The 8,427-nt window shown below is 37.7% G+C and overlaps 1 pseudogene; it reads right to left on the reverse strand.

Moving 5' to 3' along the window:
• Positions 1-3,670: 3,670 nt before the first annotated feature.
• LOC127452264 (uncharacterized) lies at positions 3,671-5,814 on the reverse strand (annotated as a pseudogene).
• Between the last annotated feature and the right edge of the window lie 2,613 nt (positions 5,815-8,427).

Genomic DNA, 8,427 nt, shown 5'->3' on the forward strand with positions numbered 1-8,427 from the left:
AATTATAGGATGATTGTATATAATGTTTAGAAATTGATAAATATTTAGTTTGTTTTACTGAAACTAAGAAAATTTATTTGGCCACTGAAGTGATAGTGGAACCAGGACAGAGTTAAAACAAAAGGCAGCTCCACTGTTGTCTGTCATAATGGTGTGTGTGCCTCCATTGGAGTGTGTTATTTTTGTTAGTAGGCAGTGTGAAGATCTAGCATAATCTCTTGGCCGTTGTGAGTTGTGTATGTTTGCGTGTGTCTGAAGGTAGTAGGAAAAGAGCAGGCATATTTATTTGGTGTTAAGGTGTCTTGCTGAGTGTGGGAAATGGTGCTGCACTGTTAAGATGGTCTGCTCAGCAATACAGGTCCCTCACTGTGTGTCCTCTACCGCCCACAATCACAACACCAGCACACAGAGGCAATTTACTGCTCATATTTCTCCTCATTCTTTCTCTCCACAGCTCTCTAGGAGCTCAAGCTTCACCACCTTTTGTTTCAAGCTTTTAGTTTCTTTCTATTGCTCTTCTGTTCTGTCCTGGCTTGCTTTTGGTCATTTGTTCTTATTTTTTTCATTCCTGTTCATCTTCTCTTTTTTTCTCTCTTCATTCATTCATCTTTGTTTAGTTGTCGTCTTTGTTATTTTGTTTGTCTTCTTTGTGTGTTTGTACTTCTTACTGTTCTACTATTTGCTTTCCTTCCTTCCCACAGAAACTTGTGTTCTCCGATGCACTTTTGCAATTCTTTCAGGTCATGGTGTCCTCACGCTGCTCTTTGTTCTATCTTGGTGTCTTATATGTAACCATTCTTTCCGACACATCTTTCATTTCAAAGCCATATGTTCTAATCTGACAACCTGTGAGAACTAAATTTCTCCCGATACTAAAGACTAATGAGAGGATGTGCTTGGAGGCACGTCTTTGACGAAAGCAGTGTGTCCTGACATCCTCAAAGTTTAATCAAATACTACATCTGAACTCACTCCACAAATGTCACAATGTTCTGCTTGACATTTTCACTATGGATCAGCTTTGACTATTACTTTGTCTTATATTTTATTCATTGAGGCCAGACAGTGTCATTAGATATTATTTAATTAATCTGGAAACATCAAAGTGCCGTAAAATCTGTCTGAGAAAGATGTTAAAAAAGAAATTTGTTATTTCTGGATGCACCTGCATACTGCTTTCTTGCTTAGTGCTCAGATTATATACCTTATGAAACTTAATATCATGGAAAACACAATTTTCCTTGCTCTTGTTACTTTAAGTAATGAGTACGAGACATACTCGATCATTCATAATGCATAGCTCCTCCGCAGTCCAACCCATTTATGGAAACTTTTGCTCTGTTTGAAAACCTTGTGAGCTGCTTTGCTGTCTACTACCTACAAAAGCAACTGCCATCTAAGGCAGCATCCTAAATGATGGAATCTCATAAGTAACCGATTTGGAATGCTCTACTTAGGCAGCAACTCAGCAACTCTGCGTCATACAAACAGCACTTTTCACGTGAAGTACATTACTAAGTTTAGCAGTTGCTAATGAAGGATATTGTGAACTACAGTTCTGCTGGTTCACAGAGGTTAGCCAGTTGTAACAATACAGTATCTTTATATAATTTGCAAATAGTTCTAACAATATCTTCATATAATTTGCAAATAGGAGTCGTAAATTTATACAGCTTGTTTAATTATAATGGTCAAAAAGAGGGTTGAAAATGGTCTTGCAAAAGTTACGACAGTTTTTAACACAACAAATCTTGACTTAAGTAGCCTCCAGGGGACAAAATACTTACAGAAGTGAAGAATATGGTTCCTTTAAAATTACCCCAAACTGCAGTCCAATAATATTAGATTTTTTTTGTAGTGACAAATTCTGATGCTAGACTAGGGCAGATCATCAGCAGGGTTGGGAGGGTTACTTATAAAATGAATTCCACTACAGTTAACAGAATACATGCTGTAAAATGTAATTTGTAACTTATTCCATTAGATTACTCAAGGTCAGTATTGTAGTCAAAATACATTATCTGAAAAGAGTCTTAATATATCATGCAGTGTTGCTTCTAAAACAAGATAAAGTAAATATATCTTGTTTTAAGGATTTTTAGAAAACAATACTCAAACATTTTAATCAAGAATAAGATTTATGCATTAATCAGAAAGTAGAAAAAATAAATAAAGATTATTTAACATTGCTGTTCTTGACTGAAATATGTAATCATGCCTGATAACAGGTGCATGTATAAGTGCTAGAAATAGCATTTTAGCTCAGCATAAAGCTAAATGTTCACACGATAGTATATACAAGGTTATCTTTTTCTGCTCCTCAAAACTTATTTGAAAAATGATGTCATATCCATCTTTTCACTCATAACAGTAACTACATTTCCATCCAAGGGTTTTTTTGCGACAAAAAGTGTAGCGCATCAAAAAGATAGCTGATGGAAAGTGTTTACATAACATTTTTCCATTTAACTCTATTGCATAAACTCTATGTCGATACTTCAACTGTTGCGAAAAACTGGTTTGGAAACACTTTTTGTTGAGAAAATCGGCATTAATGCAAAAATATAGTGTCACATGACAGAATTTACCTCAATCCTTATCCTGTCTTAATCATGACGTCAAAAGGTATACATCTTTGAAAGGCAATTCATTGTACGTAAAGCATTACTCACACTGTTATGGATTGGTCTTAACGGCATACCTGCACTGATCCGATGCTGCAAACACATCTGCGTCATGACACTTCCAGGAGTGCCAACGCAAATATCTCGTATCATGGAGAACAAATGAATGGTCACTCTTTGCAGTTAATGTAATCGCAGTAGACATCCGTTTATTTATTAAAGTTGCTTTTCCACTCCATTCAAAATAATAGATGGCAGTCATGGAATTAGCCCACAATACAAAAAAAAAAACAATTTCTGTGCACATAATTTTTTTCTTTAATAGCTGTGCACACAGCATATACACATTGATGGATGGTCCTTATACTAAGACCGAAAGTTTCCCCGACTACTTGGTGCAGGTTGCCAGCTTGAACAGGGCCATGAATATTCGCTTTCAGGTCAGAACTGTTGGCAACCTGCGATAGGCACAACATCAGGACCAATATTACAGTCCTATCAGAAGGGCAACTGTTCCCTTTTGATTGCAATTCCTCCTCTTCTGATTGCATTTATTTGTGAAATTAAAATGACAGTAAACTGGCTAATTTCAAATGAATTGTCTCAATACTCTCCCCATTTTACAAAGAATTGGGGGTGGGGGGCGGTGAGAGGTACACAATTAGTGATATACACACATTTCTGTATGGAAACAGCTTAAGGACAGATTTCTTTTGCAATAAACCAAAACGTATGCGACAGCTTTTTTTAAGCATGTCGATAAAAGGCCATTTGAATGGAAACAGGCAGAAGACGGCAAATTTCGCAATTTTTTTTACACTTTCACTTTGTTGATAACAAAACAGCACGGAAAGTGGATGGAAACTAGGTTACTGTGTTAGCACTACCTGTCTGCTCGTATGAATGTAACACATCATAAGAAAGTGTTTCACCACTGTACAAGCGTTCTTCGAATCATATAATTTATTAGGGTGAATGTTTTCCAACTGAATAGACTAAATATTAAATTAAACAAATGATCCTATTAACCAATTGTCCAAGAAATTTCACTCTTCATCCATAGCCACCTCAAGGATCTCTCTGCAGCCTCTGTGCTTTTCCTGATGGCTCTCCTCTTTTTCTATCCTGTAATACCAAGTAGTGCAGAGTAGGCCCTGCAGAGAGACTGTCCTGGAAAACATCTGCACCTGACCTCTACAGGCAAGCACCTTGCCCTCCAGCCTTGTCTTGTCTATGACAGTCGCTGACTAGGCCCTCATATTTTTTTTTCTGCACTGTGGTGAATCCCCCAGGCTCCAACAATGCAGGTTTGATGGACTTGGGAAGACATTGTAAACTGCCTGGTCCCGTAACTTGATGTGGTACAGTTCTGGCTTCCAGAGGTCAGAATATGTGATCTTTCTATCCACAACTTGTTCTCATCTCGTCCCGGCACATTTCTGTCTTGTCCCTATTGCTGTAATGTACCTTTTCTCTTCAGTCACTGTTCTCAATTAATCCTAAATAAGTTACCATCTTTTCTTTCCCCTAGCTTTTTCATAATGGGGTGTTGGGAAAATTCCCAGTCCCGCTCTGGGGCTACTGCCCCCACCAGGAGTCCATGGCACCGTTGCAACTCTGCCTGGTCTACTGTGGCCTCTGCTCTCCACTAGTGATGTCAAAAGTACCGGTACCAAGTAGATAAAAAAAAAAGATGTAACGATACCAGTGTTTCTGTAGTACCTGTATTACCAAGAACCAACTCAATCCAGTAACAGCGCACAGTATGACTGACACACGACTGCTTTAAAATGCTCATTTTGAGCGCGTGTTCTGTGACTCCTTTTACACTGAAATGGACAATTAAATTAAAATTTAAATTATGGCATGTCCCAGTGTGATTTATTAAACCGCTAAAGACTGCAATCTTAATCTGGATGAGCTGCATACTTTGAATGTATAAAGCCAACCGCTCATACACTGGAAACTCCACAGAATCTTTTGCATTGTATTAGACAAAAAAGCAGAGCGTTATTCCACAGTAAACCAAGCATAACACGTAAACTATATATTTATATGATTAAATACAGCATTTGCACTTTAATCTCAACTTTATTTATATAGCATTTAAAACAACAGAGTTGACCAAAGTGCTTCGAAGTAATACAATTTTAAGCATAACATTTAAAAAAATACCATGTACACAAACACCAGTAACCTAAAACACAAAATACAAACACTCCAAAACTTTGTCCTACATTTCATTTGTCAGACTCAAAGGCCACTGTAAAGAGATGAGATTTCAGACATGACATAAGTCACCGGTACAGACTACTGAAATTTTGGTACCGTTACAACACTACTCTTTACTTCCTGCTGGTCCTGACTTTAACCCCTGCACCAGAGATCTTTGGGTTGACAGACTCACGTTACAAAACCTTGAACTCCTCCTCAATGGACTTCAAGGGTAGCCTAAGTTTGCAGTTTTTTTCAGAGTAGGGTAATGCTGCTCAGGCTTCTCGGCAGACCCAACCATCTCCTCAGGTAGCGGCTGACCCTCCTCTCCAGGTCAGCAATAGTAGAAATTGAAAACTCTTAGATGAGCAGTTGTCATAGGGTCTTTGGTAGAATCCTGTGCTGGTAAATCCATGCCTTAAATCTTCCTGGGAGGCCTGTCTTGTCCACCTTCCTCAGCCACCCATGCAGCTCCTCACATGTTCTCTTAACTGATGTTGCATCCTTAAAGGCTGCTGTAGATAATCTTCCTCAAACTCTTCACTGTCTTCTCTATTGATATCTGCGATGGAGAACCGGAATCTGTTCATTACTCAACCTTTTTCAGCACCAAGGATCTTGATTTCTCAGGCTTAAATGTCATTCTGGCTTATCCCATCAGCCTCTCCAGTATCTTCAGGATCCATCTGGCTCCAGGCACTGACTTGGTAGTCACTGTTAAATCATCCATAAAGGCCCTGATTGGTGGCTGACAAATCTTAGTCCTGGACTTTGGTACCCTGCACTGTGGCTCTGCTAATTTTACCAACATGTTCATCATCAGAGCAAACAGGGTCACTGAGATGGTGCACCCAACCTCCAGTCTGTGCCAATCTAATGTTGATGACCCTGTTAGGAATCCATACACTTTCTGCAGATCACGATTGCTGTGATGCCCTGCCTCTTCTCCAGGTGAGCCAGATGATTTTCCGATCATCTGATGTAGCAACTTAGGGCAATGCTTGTAAACCTCATAGGTTGTTCCGCTCGGTCCTGGTGCCAAACTGGACCTAGCCTTCCTCACCACGTTCTGGACTTCCTTCAAAAGTGGAACTCTAAGTCAAATGATTCAACTGGCTCTGTTGGTATAATCACAGCCTCACATTGCTCTAGTTCTTGATTTTGGGTGGGGTCTCTGATGGTGTTACAGAGGTACTGGTCAACTTCCTCTTTCGAGCAGATCAGGCATGCACTGCGTTTCTACCCTAGGAGTTGCTTGGTAAATCCGTAGGGGTTGTTGATGATGTTCCTTTCTCTTTCCCTCCTTCTCCTGCACTTTTGCTTGGCTCTGTGCAAGGTTAAGAGCTTCTTCCCAAGCATAGCTCTGATTTCTGCAAGTGGGGCCCTTTCCTCTTCCCTTGCGGCCTTTAACTGTTTAAGGCTTTCAACTTATGAGTCAGAGGACGCGTTCATGACAATGGGATGAAACACATCTGACACATATGTTCATAGACCAACAATTAAAAATAGCTAGAACGCAACCTGTGAGAACAGAACAGATTGATGAACTCTGCTGCCAAATGGATTGCTTTGGACTATAATCTAATTTTCAATAATATGAGAATAAAACAAAAAATATACTGACTTCAAAAAACCCCTTTGTGTAGTATATAATAAATGCTTTGCTTGTCTGACACAATAATGCTATATATATATATAAAAAAACACTCACTGAGCACTTTATTAGGAACACTACACTAATACTGAGTAGAGCCTCACTTTGCTCTCAAAACAGCCTCAATTCTTTGTGACTTGGATTCCAAAAGATGTTGAAAACATTCCTTTGAGATTCTGGTCCATGATGACAATTTCTGCAGATCTGTGAGCTGCACATTAATGCTGTGAATCTCCTGTTCTTCCACATCCCAAATGTGTTCTATTGGATTCAGATCCAGTGACTGGGAAAGACACAGAAGAACAGTGAACTCATTGTCCTGTTCATGAAACCAGTTTGAGAAGACTTTTGCTTTGTGACTAATTAATTTGCATGTCATATAATTAATTTGATTAAGAATTTTAATTGATTGACAGCCCTACTAACTTTACATTTATAATAGTTTAATTTTGTTCTGTGTGATTTCTGGTACCGTATTCAACTATTTTTTAAAGATTTCATCACTTTAAACAAGACTAAATTGTAAAATGTAAAAAATGAGTATGAATAATTGTATCATTATTTAATCATTTAATTTTTTTAATATGGTGTGGCTCTAAAAAATCATATAAAATGCACCACAAAAGCACCATAAAATGATTATACAAGTAACCCATTTTATTTTTGCATTTTAATGCAGATCTTCAGAAGCCATAACATTTATGCATTTTTTGGCAGATGCTTTTATCCAAAGCAACATAATTATAATCCCCCCAGAGTAACCTGGATTTAAGTGCCTTACTCAAGGACACAATGGTGGTGGCTGTGGGGATTGAACTGGCAACATTCTGATTACAAGTTATGTGCTTTAGCCCACTACGCCATAAATATATTTGAAATATAAAGGATTCATAAATGTTTTTAAAGCTGTGAATATGTAAAAACGTATTTAGATGCTGTCAACATTCATATTGTACCATTCAGTGTCCATCCAAATGTCCAAAAATGATTGTGTAAATGCTACGTACGAATACCTACAAATAATAATGAGATCGCTGGATTATATCAGTCAAAAACATGACTTTTACACTTTTTTTATAAATGTATTATAAAAGATGAAGTAAAACAAAATCTGGGTAGGGGACAAGTCCAAAATTATGGTAAATTTAACAAAGTTAAGGGAAAGTAATTAGTGACAAAATAAAACAAGTTTATAGCTATTATAATCTATTCTTCAAAAACAAGTTTGTTTTAAGCATTCTTTTTTTCTCTCTTTATCATCATTCTACAGAGGACAGAAAAGTTCCCTTAATTGAAGAATAATGTATGCACATACACACACAGAGGTACACATGCAGGAATGAACCAGCACATGTGAATATACAACTATTCAAAACAGATCTGTTAAACTCATTTCATGCACCTCCATTGCTCGAGAGGAAGGAAACATGTTTTTTCTTTCAATTACAAAGACCAGGTGTTCTGTTTGAGACAAATATGCAAATAACTGTTATTGCAATTTTCTCTGTTCGAATATTCATGTCATCTTTTCATCCATGTCGGAAGCTTTTCATTACACAAATAAAATGAAGGAAAGGGATTCTGTTCATGAATTGTGATTAGACATCCAAATTCATATTGGCCAATCTGTTATGCACACCAATAGCAGACTTTTGTACATGTCTACAAATGTATTCAATTGAAGCATTCACACAGACACTCACTTCTGAGATACTGCACTGAAAAATGGTCAAATACAAAAACCAGACACCCTTAAGACAGCTCATACCAGATTAAACACAACAAATAAATGGCTTTCCATTGGCAGTTGCACTTAAATCTCTCTGATTCTGAAAGAGATAACACAAATAACCTACAATATCACCTTTGCATTTCAGGCCAAAAAGTGTGATGCTGCATCCGATTGCAAATTTATTAAATAATATACCACAGTCT

This window comes from Myxocyprinus asiaticus, chromosome 14, assembly GCF_019703515.2.
Source record: "Myxocyprinus asiaticus isolate MX2 ecotype Aquarium Trade chromosome 14, UBuf_Myxa_2, whole genome shotgun sequence".
Lineage (NCBI taxonomy): Eukaryota > Metazoa > Chordata > Actinopteri > Cypriniformes > Catostomidae > Myxocyprinus > Myxocyprinus asiaticus.